Here is a 17,106-nt window from a genome sequence, read left to right on the forward strand (position 1 = left end):
TATACTCATAGGATTTTTTTTTTTTTTTTAGAAATGAGATGGTGGGCCAAAGGGAGTATGTTTTTTAGCATATCCAATGTTGTCCACCAACATTTGTACATCATATGATCCAGGAGACTCAGGGATGCTTCACCTGACATGTTTATTAAAGTTTGTTGTCATCTTTTCCTTCATAGAAAGCAGCTGACATAGCAGCTTACTTGCAGGTGACATTTCTGGTCAGCATTGAAGATGAAATGGGCTCACCTAAACCACTGGCATTTGGAGCCAGCAGAGTCTAGCAAATGTGCAGCTGGAGAGGTGCACATGAGCTTTTCTCTTAAGATGCTTCACGATAGTGATAATAACTGCCAAGAGTTGTCAAAGATGTACTATACAGCATGCCTCAGTGCTTGCCATTAATATCTGCATTCTCCATGGAGGCACAGGGAAACAAACCGATGTGTGCAAGGTCACCGGCTGGGGAGCAAGGAGGAAGCCATTCCCAGGTCTAGGTGTGGAATTGTCCTGATATTTAGAACAGAAACACCAACCACAGTAGCTGTGTTGCCTCTTGCTGTTTCTGACTTCTGACCTAATATAAGTATTAACAATCTCCTACCTGGGGTAGAAACCTCTTGGCTTCACGGAAGGGTGGGAGGTGAGAGAAGCTTCTAGGCAGAAGAGAGAAAGTTCTCACAGTGCTCAAGATGCACTTCTTCCTGGTATAGCTGTCCAGGACCGCTTTGCTCAGCACCAACTGACTGCCATTCCCGTGCTCCAACCACAGCCGACTTCTCATGCCCACTCCCAGTGATATCCAAAACAATATTCTTTCCTTAGAAAAGAGAGCACAGAAATTTAAGTGCTAGTGTAGATTGGGAGTTCAATCTCAGAAAAGCAGGAGTAAGGGAAAAAGAGGAGTGAGAGAGGAAAAGAGAATAAAGATAAGGAGCGCATTGGGAGGGGGCCCTGTGTGGTTACCAGCACCAACCACTCCTGCAAGCCCTCCTCAGAGCCTCTGCCTGAAGCTACTGTGTCTTCAAACAGGCCAGAGGAGGCAGGAAAAAGAGCTTATATGCTGGCTTTCTTTCCCTGGCCTCAGGACGTCAATTCCTCTCTCCTTCTGGGCTGCACCGCCTGGCCTTCAAATATCACCAGTAAAGGCAAATCTCAAGACACTAGAAGTAGCGTCTGCAGCTGAGCTGCAGTACACTTGGGAAACTCACCAGCACATAAGCCGTACTCCCTATCTGACCACTTATGGTCCACTGGCTGCCAGGCATGGTGGAATGAGCTGGTTGGTGTGCACATGTAGTAAGCCCCTGGAGAAGCGACACTGTCTGGCCATGCCATAAGTGACAAGAGGGACCATACCAGTCACTGATTGCAGCAACGCCTGACCGAATGCAAAATGAATGTGCTGATGTCTAGGAACTCTCTCTCTGTGCTGTGGCCCTTAGAGTCCCCTTCCCCAGAAAAGTCTTTCATTTCTAAATCTGCTTTTCTAAATCATTATTCCTCCAATCACTATTGAGTGCCTACCCTGCAGCCTGGAGGCTCTGTAAATACAGTGTTGACTTAGTTCTCATCCTTGTCCTCAGGCAATTCAGTATCTCCTGGGCAGGCAGACATGCAGAGTAACTGTATCACAACTTGATGGTCACACTGATAGAGTGTGACTACGGTAAAGAGAGCATCATGGGAGGACATGACTGGGAGTGATACAAAATTATGAGGTAAAAGTTGATTTTTCTCTCCAGATTTTCTGTCCACAGAAGACATGTTACCTCTGCTTCAAGAAACCCTTGGGAACTAGGTTCTTTCCATTCCAATCCTGTAGCCTTTGTCCCCATCATCCAAGCTGGTGGTTCTGTTCCAGGTGGCAGGATGAAGAAAGAGGTGGAGGAGAGGCAAAGGGCACACTCCAGTTCTCTAAGAAAGACTCGGAGGACAACACATGTAGCTACTTGTGCTTATGCTCCACTGTCTGGAACTGAGCCACCTGACCACACTGAGCCCCAGTGGAGACTGGGAAATGTAGTTTTTCTCTTAACCATTGCCCAACTAAAAGATTCTATCACCATGAGAGAAGAAAAGATGAGTGTCCTCTGCCACAGACACACAACACAAAGGGTGATAGTGGTGGGAATTAGGGGAAATTTCTTGGAAGAGTTGTCTTAAAAAGATGAATATTCACAGAATATTCATGAATATTCACAGAAGCTGAATATTCACAGAGGAGGGGAAAGAATATTCCAGGCAGAGGGACTGGGGGAGAGGAGCACATAGTTGCAATACACAGCATTGCTTATATATGTGTGTATATGTGTAGATGTGTGTGTGTGTGTGTGTGTGTGTGTGTGTGTATTCCCCCTTGTTGGGGTGCTGTCAAGGGCTGACACTGGGAGAATGGGCAAGTCACAAGTCATGTGCCTTGTGAATTTCACAAAGGAATTTTGGCTTTACCTCCAAATGCAGTGGGAAGCCATTGACATATTAGGAAGTCAAATCTGCAAGCAGTAGTGAGAAAAGGAAGGGAGAGAAGAGGAGGAGACCTCTCAGGTGGCTAGGCTGGTGACTGGTGGGTGGAGAAGAAAGAGGCTGGAGTTGGGGGAAGGATGGAGTTACTGTTGAATGGGAGGAAATGGGTTGGTATGGAGATAGCAATTGTGGTGGAGGAGTGTCTGAGAGAGTGAGGATGAAAAAGTTGGACCCAGAGAAGCCTGGAACCTGGATTTGGGGTGATGTGCATGTGGGAGCCAGGATTGAGTGCTTAGGCAAGAGTGTGCATGCCTTTGAGTGTAGGTGTGAGGTTTCAGAGATGGAGCAGTAATGGATGATGGAGAAGGACAGTTCAAGTGGCAAGAGGTGAAGGTCGCTGGAGTCAGTTGGGGCCCAGAGTTGTGATCAGCTCTTTAGGGTAAGGGCTGGTTGTCCTACCAGATACTGAGATCTTCAGAAGTAAAGCCTGGTAGCCAGGAAAGCTGTGGCACACCACAGCATCACACCTTCCTAAATCATCTGCTGCTGTGACCGTGACTGCTCTCATTTTTATGATCATCATCTTTGGTCAGCTGTGGCGGGAGACTGTGTGTGTGGCATCTGGAGACTTGGAGAGATGTTGCTTCACCTGTTCACTCCTGGATGAGGAAACATGGCCCCAAGCAGATGGAGGACAGGCCTCTCTGGTCACAGTCAAGAACCGTGGGTCAGGTGCCAGCGCCTGAGGGTCCAGAGGGGTATGGGTCGCTAGGAAACCAGGCAGGCCTCTGCCTGTCGGAAAGCTCCCTGCATGGTGGCCAGGCCCTGGGGCTGCTCTGCCGGTGCCCCCAGGATAATAAGGACTTCAGAAAGGACAGCCCGGACTCAGGGCTGAAAGAGGCTTTAGTTCCTTGTTTGGCGGCTTAAAAAAGGCAAACAGAAGCTTTTCTCCTTTGGGGATCAATGTGAATCCCAGAAAATCTCATTATTTCCCTTTGAGATCAGTGGCCTGCTCTTGAGGGCTTTCTCTTCCCCAAGGCAACAGCCCTCTCCTTGCTCTGTTTGAGCATCCTGCCCCTGCGTGGCCCCATAAGTGAGGGGGTGGGGATGGGCACAGGTGAGCCCCAGCTGACAGCTGTTTCCTCTCATTCATTCTCAGGGAGTGTGGCCCCTCACCCCCTCAACCATCCTGACCCCACCCTCGAAGAGCAGGCAGTTAATTGTGTGTGTGGCTGTGGAGGGGGTAAAAAAACAGTAGGAAAAAAATGGTTTTCAATGTTCTCCTCTTCCGAGAAGACATCCTGGACCCCAGAAGATGCCTAGAAGTTTCTCTTCTCTAGATTTCTGCCTTCATTTGGGATTTGCTCTCTGAGTGTCACTTGCCACCAGGATTCTCAGCAGGTGGGATAAACATCAGGAAGGAATGATCATGATGGTGACTAACAGATGACATTAACCAAGGCTTTACTATGGAACCTGACACTGGGCCAACCTTCCTAAATTATCTAGCTACTCAGTGAGGAAGGTGTGATTATTATTTCCATTTTCTAGATGAGGAGGCTAAGGCATGGAGAAGCCAAGTCACTGACCCAAGGGCACCCATGGCAGGTGCTATAGAGGGAAGTGAGGAATCTGCCCTGCACTCAGGTTTTTCAGGAAGTTGCCTCTGTTGAGCCATTGTTCAGATGAAAACCCCAGTTTGGCTTTTCTGAAGAAGGAAATCTATAGATTATACCCAAGCATTTATCCATACTGACCGCCAACAGCCAGCTTTGCATTCAGTGAATACCCAGGGGCCTCATTTCTAAGGTCTCCACCCCAAACCTGCCTATCTGTGTACGATGAGCTCTGGGCCAGGAACACAGGAAGAACAACCATATCTGAGACCCCTCCTTGTTGTGGATTAGTTCCCATTCCAAGTGCCTTCCACAATACCTGGCCTCCCTAGTCTTCGCCATTTCACAAATTTCTTGCCTAGTAATGTAGTGTCTAGACAAGGACCAGGACTGTCTACCTGGGGGCCCATGCTTTGAACCACAAAACTCCCAGGCACCACTCAGTGACATCTCCTGTGAAGTGGGAACATGTTTTCTTGCTTGCCTGTTTGCCTGATTCTCAGTGGTGCTTCTGAAAGGGGCAGGTTTCCTTGAAATGACTTAAATCTGTGAGAGATTGGTGACATCATTTCTAATTCAGACAAATGTGGGTGTATTGAAGCCTAGAAGCCCAAGCCCTCTGTTTTGGGGAGCGTGTTTGTCCTGTAGACACTCACATGCAAGGCAGTAGGATACACAGTGGCCACAAGGAGGTCTTTTGGAGATGTGCTGTAGTGCAGAGACAAGGATCTTTCATTAGCATAAGAAGGATTCCATTGAAAAGGTGCTCCAGAGAGCACTTGAAAGCTGTTTGTTCTTTCAAGTACAGAAAAGTGCCCAGTTCAACAGCCTGTGTGACTGGTCTTAAGCCACTCCTGCAGAGCCTGCTCCAGACAAGGCTGTGGGGTTTAGGAAGCCCACTGTTTTTGCCCAGTCCTGGGAGCATTTTCCACATCCCAACCAAGGGCTTTGATTCATGGACACTGGACAGAGGGACCCACATGGGATCCTGAGCCTGGTCTAGTTCTGTACTCCTGTAGCAATTGTACTACGTGGGGTGGCCACCTTTCTCCTCCAGGGTTCCCCTCACTTGGGCAGGACTGATCAGCTTAAAGGGGCTCAATCTTTGCTGGGCCTCTTGGCCCCAGGAAGCCTCTGGGCAGATTGATGAAGGATTTGTACTCACTTAGTTTGGAGAAGGAGCTGGGGCCCAGAGGGGACTGATGGGCAGAGGTCAAAGGTTAAGAGGGGTTAAGCCTTCATCCCCGAAGGTCACTCGTCAGACCTAAGACAAGTATCTCACAGGTACTTTCCTGAAACCTAGAGCAGAGGTGGGCCTGCAGGGAATTGATGGTCCACACCCCAGCTTCTTATTATTAACATCTGGTTCTGGTTTGAGGGCGAGTAACTGCCTCTCAGGGCCTCCATTTCCCCATCTTTTCAACAACAAGCTTGGATTTGATTGACAACCATTGGCACACAGCTCATTGTTTTGGTCATTGAGAGCCCTTAAACACAGTTCTGCTCTTGGACAGTGAGAGGAAGTTAGACTAGACAAAAGAAAGAGAGATGGTGGAGACCGCCCAGGATTCTCGGGGTGGTTGGAGCTGTCATCTTTTTGGAGGGGGATCGTGGTGATTGGGGCTGGTTTGTGATGGGGCAATGAGAGGGGTGAGCCCCGAGCTGAACCTCAGCCCTATCTTTTCTTCTTCCAGAGAGGCTGCAGTGTTGCATGCCTTTGATTCAGAGGGCCTGATTCATCAAGCCTGACAGAAACTGGGTGTCTGATTTGTCCTGAAGACATACTGGAGTTCTCTCCAGTGGGAATGAGTGGGTTGTGCCTTTGACCAGTCAAAGGGCAGTGTAATGTGTACCAATCAGAATTATGGCACCCCAGTCTCTACCAGCTCTGCAATCCACAAGAGCAGAGCTTACATAGAATGCACACATGAGCACTGTAGGTGGCATACAAAGCCATGCCAAGGCTATGCACTTGATAGGCATTATGGGAGCAAGATTTGGTGGAAAAGGAAATTGTAGGGAGATAAATTACTCAGGCTGTCCTTTCCCCTTCTGAGGCTCTGCATTCCCTTGCAAAGGAATGCTCAAACCCCTTCTCCAGGGTGCTTATGTCAAAGCCACTGGCTCCTTAGGACTGCCGTTTCCCATTTTGGTGGGTCAAAGGGGGGAGGTAGTTGCCTGAAAGAAAGAACACAAGATGTCAACACTGGGATGACCAAGGATCCAAAGGGACTTGAGAGCACAGTTTTGGAGTCAAGAGAAATGAAGATCAATTTTAGGCTCCACTGTTGGCTGTGAAACTTGGGTAGGTTACTTGACTTTCCTGTGTGCTGTCCATCTGCACATTGTAATGAAGCATCAGTGAGGTAAGCCCTTGGGAGTACTCAGCAGTGTCTGCAAATGACAAGTGCTGGAACAACGACAAGTGCTATACAAATAGCAAGAAGTCAAAAGGATGGGACATGGCATTAGAATGATGTTCAAAGTTGTTAGAAAAGTTGCTGCTACATTCTTCTAGCACCAGGGGATGAGAGTCTGAAGTATAGCAATACCAGTTAATATTTGTGGAATGGTTACTCCAATGCAAATGCCAACTGTTTTTATTTTTTTGTGGCATTTGATCCTATCAACAGTCAAGTGGAGAAGGGCTGCTGCCACCCCACTTTTACAAATGAGCCCACCCTGGCTTGGAGATGGGTTCAGGCTTAAGTCAAATCTTGGATTTAGAGCCTGAGGCTCACCTGGTCCTTGAACTTGGGCATAATGCTCCATAGGGGTCATAACACTATGACCCTCTTCTGTGAAGGAGAAAGAATTAAATGTGAAAATAGAAGATCTTTTTTTTTTTTAAAGAGAGAGTGAGAGAGGAGAGAGAGAGAGAGAGAGAGAGAGAGAGAGAGAGAGAGAGAGAGAGAATTTTTTTTAATATTTATTTTTTTTAGTTCTCGGCGGACACAACATCTTTGTTGGTATGTGGTGCTAAGGATCGAACCCCGGGCCGCATGCATGCCAGGCAAGCGCGCTACCACTTGAGCCACATCCCCAGCCCAAAATAGAAGATCTTAAAGGCAGAAGGAGCTGTGGCTCTGGTGGTCTGACAGCAAGCTGCATACCCAGCCAGGACACAGAGAAGATAGTAGGACTTGGCAAAGCCTAGTGTGTGAACCAGAGAAAGTGGATCTAATGGCTGATGGAGCAACCTCCCTGGGGGGCTTTGAGACCAAGTGGGTGGGGGAGGGACCCATGATGTTCCCTCTCATAGCAGAGATGGCTGTGGCAATCAGGGACAGATGGCAGTCTCCTGAGAGGCATATAGAAAGAGAGGAAAAACCTCTCCCTCATTGAAGAAAAGACTGGGAGCAAAGCTCACTGAAAGATAATTCCCTCCTGGGCATTTTATCACTGGCCCTGGCCCCAGGGCTCCCCTAGAATAGCAAGGACAGAGAAGGCCACTTCCAGGACAGAGAAGGCAAATGGGTCGGAGCTGCCCAGTGGTTGCATGCAAGGCTGGGGGTGGCAGAGCTACCTTTTCCTAGAATTATCTTAGTCCTTCCTCTATCAATGTCTCAGCAGGAAATGAAGCTGAAGTCAGTGCCCCCTCAGGCTTCCTCAGGCCCAGGGACATCCAACTGGCCTCACCCACGACAGAGCTGGGAGTTTCTTTCCTACGTCTCCACTCAGTACCACAGAGTTTTTCAGGATTCTCTTATTATCATTGTGGGAATATAGAAACCTAGAAAGGGGAAGAATTTTTCTTGCTACTATTCTTGATCATAAGAATATCTGAGGTCTCTGGGTGATGGATTGGGAGCTTTAAGGAAGTGAATTGGTGTGTGCATGTGAGTGTGTGTGTACACATTTGCTTGTGCATGTGGAAACGCTCTATTTGTCTTGAAGAGAGGTTGATAACAGGGAGACAATGGATGACACTTGGCTTGGGTAATGCTGGGCACTGGGTGGTCCTGAGCCTGTAGCTAAAAGCAAAACCAAACCAAATCCTCCAATTAGCTCTGTGAGTTACTGAAGTTATCACTAGTCAGTGACCTGAAGAGTCTCCCCCACTCCTCCTAGAGTTCAGTGGTGGTCTCCTGAGACTTCAGGCGTACTCTCTTGGAAGCCCATCTCCTCCTGGCTCCCCAGACTGCTGCAGACTTGCTTCTCTGCATCCTCTCCCTTCCCACTGTCCCATCCTCTCTGAGGCAGAAATTGGGTGGAAAGAAGGACCATCACTCAGAGATCAGAGGCTCTTCCCCACCAGTCTTAGAAAGGCTCAGCGACCAGAGAAAATCTCCTGCCTGCTTTTCATCACAGTCTCTGGCTGAACTAAAAGGGGCTAGAGGAAGTGGGCACTGAGGGTCCTGTCAATCTGCCTGAGAGGATGCCCCAGGTGGGGGTGACTGCAAGGCAGAGCCAGGGACCCAACAGAGCAGTCACAGAATAAAGAGGGACCTGTCATCTTTGGACTCCATGACCCTAAATTCCAGGTGAAGTTTACAAGGAAATCTTTAAGTCTTTAAACTGAACTCCACCCCTCTGTATCATATTAAAGATATAGCTGTATTTATGTGTGTGTATATATAAATAGATAGATATTCTGTACATATAGGGTAGCTTTACACGTGGCTAATGGACAATACCTTTATTTTATTATATTACAGACATTTATTTAAATGTAATTAATTTGCATTTTGCTCGGATTTTTGTTTTTAAAGTTAATATTTTTTTTTCAAGTCTCAAACATTTCCTTATGCACGGGCTTTGTGCTGTTTTATGGGGTTGTGGCTGTGGGTGGGGATTGGGTGGGAGACCGCCTGTCCCACTCTGCCAACCTCGGTAGCCCTTCGGGAGGTGCCAGATTGTGTGGGCGGCGACGCCTGGGGATGGTGGGATGGGTTGAGGGCAGCAGCGCCCTCTCGGCTGCAAGGGAAGCTCCGCTGGAGCTGCCCCCTCCCCTCCCCCAGGTCGGGAAGGGGGCCGCCGGGGGCTCTCCAATTGGAGAGCCTTTCATGTCTTTGTTTTTGCTGTGATTAACCCGTCCGAGGGCGCTCAGAGCGTGGTTCCAGGCAGCGCGGGGGTGGGGGAGGGGAGCGGGGGCAGGACCGGGAAGGGGAGGGAGGAGGACTCTGGGCTTTGTCGCTTTCAGAGGAACTCGGCTGCCATAGCAATGGGGCTTTCTAAGACCTGACTTTGATTTCGATTCCATTAAAGAGACTGTCTGCTCAGTCTCGCGAGTGGAGAGGGCGTTCCAGCTTTCCTAGCCTTGCCCTGCGCCGCTCACACTTGGGGAGGATAAAACGCAAAAGGGCCAGAGGATCGCTGGGCCTGCAGGTGGAGAGAGTTGAAGAACCTGGGACTTAATTTCAGGCGTACACTCGTCCTCCTTGAGTCGCGAAGATGGGCGTCTCGCCTCGCACGCGCGCTCCCCTGGGAGCCTTCCCTCTCTTCGGGCGTGGAGGCGAGAGGTCCAGCCCTTGTCCAGCGGAAGGGAGGCCCGGGCACCTGCCGGTTGTTCCACCTCTGCATGCATTTCACACTTTCTATCCTGTTAGGCTTCCGCACTCCTATGCCGATGCGGACCCCCTCTCCCCCTGTTTTTTATGTCATGTGAATTTAATCTAGTTAGACGATTTTCTGCTCAAAATTGCATTGTTAACAGCAATTGTTTAAAAGTGGGCCGAGAGCGAGGGCGCTCAATCTTTGAACCGGACGGGTTTTGCATGCCTCTGCTCCGCGCCGGTGGCGCGCGGCACAAAATCGGCCAGCGCGGAGCTGAGCCGGGAGGGGGAGGGAGACACAAAACAATCCTCGGGCTTTCTTGCTACTGAGCTTTCGGGCCGTTTACCCAAGCGCAAACAGATGCAAATGTCTCTGCAAACATCGCACAAAGCCATTCATACGGAGGCGGCCTCTTCGGGCCTCAATAGCACTTTAAACCTAGTCAAATTGCCCCCAAGTAGAAGGGTCCGCACGCATTTTTTCACTTTGACTGGAAGGGGGCGGAGAAGGCGAGGGCCTTCGGAAGCCGGGGCTGAGGGCTGCTCTGGTTCAATGGTTTGAGCCATCGCCTCCAGATGCTGTGCGCAAAGACCGGCAGAAGGATACATTGGTTCTGGGGATGCTATACCTCGGGCCTGGAGAAGACAGCGGTGCCGCCCAAGTTGGTGCCACAGGAATGCGTACCCCCACAGACCGTGCAGGTCCTTTCAGACCCACAAAGGCCGGGATAAATCGTGAAACTCACAATAGCATGAAAGGGAGCGCTGGGCCCATAGAGGAACAAAGTGGGATCACGCTCCTCCGAGGAGACTAAAAAGCTTTTAACTAATACACACAACGGTATCGCCGGTGCGCTCGGGGGCCGCGATGAGAGTAAGTGTGCGCCCTCCTGGGCCGGTGGGGGACGCAAACTCTGTCCTCTAGTGTCCCTCGGGGGACAGCCACTGCGTAGGGCCAGCCATCGATCTCTTTCTAACCTCGCCAGTAGAGAAGTTTGGGGACTGCCAGTGTAGTTCTAAGGAGCTCCAAACTCACATGTATACCTCAGGATCCCGGAGAGGTCTGCACTACCTGTCCTTTGGAAAACCGTGTCGGGACCGCTAGGCTCCAAGCCCACAGAGGATGAAGCGCCAGTAAAAGACGAGGGCGCACGCGCGAACTCAGTGGCTGCTTTCCCGCTGTGGTCCAGTTGCAGCCACCTCCAATTCAGGGTCTTTTTTTTCCAGCTCAAAGCAAGAAGCTTGTATTTCAGACGCAGTGAGCGATTGAGCAGGAGCAGGCACGCGTGCTGGGAACGAGAATAGTTCTTTCCACCTTCACCCTCTTCCCTAAGCTGTGTGACCTATCTCCAAATCATTCACATTTGGTGAGGCCTCTAGAGGTCCTGCCCCCACCGAATTTAAGGTCTAATAGTCTCTGGGACAAGAAATCAAGCTATACTTTAGGTATAGCCTCCAGAGATACAGCGACCCCTCCTTCATACTTAAGCGAAGAGCCCGTTTAATGCAGTTGTTGAGGTTAGGGAAGAAATTATGTCTTCCCCAAGTATGGGGAGTTTGGGTTTCAGGTGCGAGTCCGGAGGCCCTGATCCTGCTGTCTCTCAACTTTACCTTGAGGGCAAGGGCCATTTCCCAGGTTACATCTGAAAGTATTCTTCCAGTGGAAGTGAATGAATTGTGTGGGGGTTCTGGATAGGGAAGTCTTCCAAGCACCCAGCGGTGACAGACTGGGGTGCTGGGGAGAAGACTTCCCTAAATGTTCTCTGCTACCTCCTGCCTCCCTTTCCTACTACCCTTTCGCTTTCATTGACCAAACATACTTTGTCAGCCTCGGGCTGTTTTTGTGGGGGCCGGGGGGGGGGGGGGAGGGGAGGGGGCGGTGTCTAGCTCAAGTCTTGGCCTGGAGGGAAGCTCCAGACCCAACCGCTCCTGTTAGAACTGGGGTTTTTTTTGTTTGTTTTTGTTATTGATGCTGTTGTTGTTTTGTTTTTTTAATACCGGGAGTTGAATCCAGGGGCACTTAACCACTGAGCCACATCTCTAGTCCCTTTTATTTATTTTAAGACAGGGTCTCGCTAAGTTGCTGAGGCAGGCCACGAATTTTGTGACCTTCCTGCATCGGCTTCCAGATTACAGGCGTGCACCACCATGCCCAGTCAGAGCAGGGGTTTTGAGTGTATCCAGGGCACTTTCCCCCACCTCTAATGTCCAATGAGGTGGTATTGTAATAATTCCTATCTTTCAGATAAGCACATCCAGCTTGCTGTCGCTTACCAAGATTACTGGCAGACCAAGATTCTAATCTTGGCAATTGACTCCAGATCCCAGGCTCTCTTACGAGTTTGTTACAAACGGAACTTATTTCTTCTCTAACTTCTCACCCACCCGCAGTGCTAGAGACTCTTTCTCCCGACTGCGGGGACTCAGCCTGCCTCCCAAGAGGCCCTACGCCTAGGGCAGGTGCAGGGCCCAGCGGGCGCGTGGGGCGGGGAGGGGGCGTTATCTCCTGACCGGTGGCGGCCCGCACATCTGTTTATCTCTGAAGCGCGCTGGATTGGATTTCTCGATGTTTATCTCTCTGGGAGGAGCAGTGCGCTGGGGTTGCGGAGAGCGCAGCTGCGAGCCTAGCAGTGATTGACAGGTCGGGAGCAGGGCCTCCCGCCCCTCCTCCTTCTGGGTGGGGGCCGCTTGACTGCCCACCACCAACCCAGATCTTACAGCGCTGCAGGTGAGAGTTCAGGCGGCCAGGTGCCTCTGGGTTCCTTGGTCGCCAGCACACAGACCTCCCCCTCATTACACACCACTTAGCTGGGCCATAGAGACCACAATGTTAGTGAGAACAGAGGTGAGGTAGGGTGGCAGAGGGGAAGTAACCAGTGAAAAAATGGATGAACTCCTAAGGAGTCCATTTCCTAATCTGTCACGGAAGCAGCCTAGGGGAACCAAGGGAAAGCCCTCTGGGGGATGGGGATATAGTTTAGTTGATAGAGTGCTTACCTTGCATGCACAAGGCACTGAGTTGATCCCCAGCACTGCCAAAAAAAAAAAAAAAAAAAAAAAAAAAGGAAAAGTCCTTAGTGTCTGTGAGGCCATAAGTAGGGCCACTTCAGGAGGCTGTGAAGGTCACTGAATTTCAGGCCTGATGATCTTCTGGTCAGAAATCAAAGCCCCAGGGACCCCTCAACTTTTCCTTCATCTGGTGTGGTTATGTAATTGATGATCCTGTGTTCCTGGTCCTGGAGTGGAGTCAGTAGGAAAGCACTTAAATATGAAGCAGGAGTAGGACTACTGACCTTTTGAGGAGGCAAGCTGAACTGCTGTTAAAAGGCATCTAGGACTAAGACCTTTGGATTCTGATCTTTTTCATGTCACCCCCCTCCCAGCCTTGGTGCCTGAATGGTCTGCTTTATCACCTGAATGTCAGTACATGTTGCTGACTTTAATTCTTCTTGCCACAACTGCTGTGGGACAGGCACATGTCTCTCTAAAATTTTCTTCTACCAGGCATGCTGAAACATGCCTGTAATCCTTGTAATTCAGAAGGCTAAGGCAGGAGAATTGCAAGTTCGAGGCCAGCCTGGGCCGCTTATTAAGATCCTCAGAATCTTAGTGAGAACTTGTCTCAAAATAAAAAATAAAAAAGGACTGGGGATATAACTCTGTGATAAACCTTGTGTCTAATCCCTAGTACCAAATATTAATAACAACAACAACACTTTTATGTTTGCCCTCACTTCATCCACCACCTAGCTCCCCATTTTCACTTTCCCACCCACTTCAGAGAGGGATTATTGGATGCCCTTTGTGGTCTTGGTGTTGGTCTTGCCACAGCCAAGACCTAGCCTTTGCAGTGATGGTCTGGGGTCTGGAATGACAGGAGACAGGATGCTGGATAATGCACACTACTATGTCACTTGCTAAGTTCTCAAAGTCTACAGAAAGAGCATTGACTGGTCTTATGTAACAAGTTGGTCTGGTGATGTGAATAGCCCTTTCTCAGTGATGAGGTATACAGGCACCTGGATTTTATTTCACCCAGACTACATGTAACTAGCAGTAATCCCCAAATAAGTTAAAGGAGTTGTTTTGATGAGTGAGTGGTCCCCAGTGGCCTCACTTGGGACAAACGTCCATCTTCCCTGAAAGAATGCGCACTGGCTTTGGACTGAAGGACCAACAGGTTATTCCAGAGTGCCAAGATGAGCAGACTCCCCCAAAGTGGAGATAGGACTCGTGAGGGAGCCCTAGATGATTTAAATGTCTCTGCACTGAAATGAATGTCTAATGGTTGTGGAATGGTCCACAAATGTTATCAAGATCTACAAATACTGCTCAAGCGAATCAGAGCATGGCTCTTGGGAATCTTTATCCAATTCCATGGAGGACTACCAGCAACAAAACCAGGCTTCATATAACAGGAGATGAGATCATCCAAGGGCATGGAATATCCAAGGCTCTGCTAAGTGTTTATTAATCTTTTCCATAAACTGCCTGAGATTTGGGTCTGGTTCTCACCAGCTGGGTCTTCTGCTGGGAGGTCCAAAGAGCAGGAAGGTCATCAGCCCCCTGTTTCTTGCAGGGAAGTCAAGGTTAGGGCTATTATAAAGCAAAGGCTGTTTTAAGAAGTGGCTTGTTTGGGTTGATTCAGGTTGCAGAATATGGACTCTGCTTTCCTTTTGTGAGTTAAGAGTGGCTCCTGCCAACAGATTCCATTAGCAGCAGTATCCATCAAGACCTAGGCCTGGAATACCTCATCTACCCAACAACCTGGACAGGTAGAACTTAATCCACTATTTCTGAAACAATCATTTTTCTTTTTTCAGAGATGGGGTCTTTCTCTGTTGTTCAGGCTGGCTTCAAGATCAAGAGATCCTCCTGCCTTAGCCTCCCAAATAGCAAAACTTCATGTCTCTGAAGAGACCCTTGTGGCCTTTCACCAAGAAAGAGCTTAGCAGTTTAGAACCAAATCTGGAGCATCTTGAGGTGCAGTCGGGAATGGGAGGAATTTAACCACCCAGAGCTGTTGACCAGTGAGCAAGGGGAGGTCCCTCGAGCCTTGTTTGGGAAATATACTCTCACTGAAGAGAAGAGAGCTGGCTGGAAAGAGGGGGTTTGGGAAGAAATGAGGAGTGGACATAGAGCCTTCTCTGTCTTTTGGAGCCTTGGGGATATTTGCTTTTAGAAAGAGAGGCATGGAAATTATTCTGAGCACAATTACCAGCCCTGCCTGAGAGTTACATGTGCTATGTGCAAAGCCTCCCTGGGCCAGGTCCTGGATGCTCCCAGTGGAAGCTTCCTCACTCTAGGTGTTGGTTCAGCTCTTCACATGGTGCTAGGTTAGCTCCGTCACTTCAGCCACAGCACTGATCTGGCTGTGGCTGCTTTCTGTCCTCTATCCTATTGTAACAGTCCCCCCATTAGACCACATCCTTTCAGTTGGAACCAGAAGACAAAGGTTGGCCCTCAAGGAGAGGCTTCCCTTTCTAAATATTTACCCTGCTCCCTGATTAAGCTTTAAAGCTCCCTTTGTGTGGGTGCACAAGTCATTGACCACTGTGCTTGACATGGCCAGTGGTTCAGGCTCTATGCCTGAAGGACGCAGACATAGGGCAGACTCTCTGTCCTGCAGAGACCCAGGAGGCCTATCACAGACCTGCAGGTGGCAGCAAGCTATTTTCTTGGTTGACCTGGGAGGTCAGGGAATTTTTTAAGAGGCTGCTTTGACACTTTTATATGGTCACATGATATTGACAATTGAGATGAAAGTTTTACGAATGTTTTAGGAACCTGTACTGGGACAGTTAATAAATCAAAGAATTTGCTTTCATATCTTAGACACATTTTAGTGAATATGAAATGCATATTGGGCCTTATCTTTCCTTTCAGGGACCTTAAAACCCAGCACCAGTCTGACACATAGTAGGTGCTTAGGAATGAAGAGCAGAACCACAGAACAACCACAGGAATGAGGAATTAGGTCTAGAGAGGGGACTCCTTGCCTATACTAGCGAGTTTCAGTTTTACTGTGTGGTGCTCTGACATTGTGTTCTAGCCAGATTGTAGCTTTTTGTACCATAGAAGATATTTTCTAGAAAACTATGTAAACTAGGTTGTTGGACATTGGAAACTTGGGCTTATTCTAGACTCCTAGAAACAGGACAAGGATGTGGGCATCTTCATCTGAGTGGTTGAAAAAACGGTAAACATTTATTGTCTGTTCCTATGGGTCAGAAGTTTGGGAATGGCTTTGTGATTGGTCCTGAGAGATTTCTCATGAGGTTATAGCCATGATGTCACCTGAGGCTACAGATTGGAGGGATGCCTTCCAAGATGGCTCGTGCACATGGTTGGCTAATTAGTGCTGGCTGTTGGTGAGGGCCTCAGTGCTTCACTGTTTCATTTTGTGGACCTCTTCCTTTGGCTGCTTGAGTGTCCTTGAGACATGGCAATTGGCTGTCCCCAAAGTAAGTGTTCTTATGAGGGCAAGGAAAAACCTGCAATGTCTTTTCTGACCTAGCCTTGGAAGTCATGCTGCAGGATTCTATTGGCCAGTCTTATGCAGTGTAGGAAACCACCATACAGGCCATGAATACCAAGAGGCAAGGGCAACTGGGGCCATCTTGGAGGCAAGCTCCCGCCCTTTCTCATTTAGTCATATGTGTTTTCTTATTTATTATGTGTATTGCTTACTGTCTTTCTTTCTCTATTAAGTCTTTGAGGGCAGGGATCTTCACCTTTTAAAAATTTCTCCAGTGCCCAGAATAGTGCCTAACATAGAAAATCACTCAATAGATATTTATTAGATTGCATTAATTTAAATTGAATTATTGGCCCAGATCCTGAAGGGGATGGGATAATTGGTAATCAGTGCTTCTGACTTATGTTTATAAATCAAAGAATTTGCTTCTACTAGCTGTTTCTTACGCCCAGTGCTTACTATGTTACCCATCACACTTTTAAAAAAGTAAAGACCACATGTATATGAAGGTATTTAGTAGGAAACAGTTTAGTAACAGAATTCCATTTCTCTACTTCCCAGGAAACAAAATAAAGGAAAGCATCTTAATTTTCTATGCTTTAGTTTTCTCATCTGAAAAATGGAATATTTGCTGGCCACAGGGTTTTTTTTTTTTTTTTTTTAAGGATTACATGAGACAATGAATGCAAAGTACATCTCATGCAGTAAGTACTCAAAAAACATCTTCTATCACTTGATCTTGGGGATGACTGGATCCTAAAATTGGCTATAGGGAAGGTGGAAAATCCTCTGGAGCATTTAGAACCACCTAGGCCATGTGTCTGGGTAGGAGCCTGTGCTAGAACTATGCCATCTGCCCCATGCTGCACTTCCTGCTCAGTCATCTGGAAGCAATATGTCCCACCCAGGAGTCTTTCTGGGCAGGTTGAGGTAGTTGTGGCTCCATTTGCACCTTCAACCAGGCCTCACCTGAGCCTCCTAGATGCTGGTCCTGGGCTTGTAGAGGTGATGAAAATATAGTCTTTGGATTCAGGCACTCTTATTTTTTAGGCAG

This window comes from Spermophilus citellus (assembly GCF_964194105.1).
Source record: "Spermophilus citellus genome assembly, chromosome: 1".
NCBI lineage: Eukaryota > Metazoa > Chordata > Mammalia > Rodentia > Sciuridae > Spermophilus > Spermophilus citellus.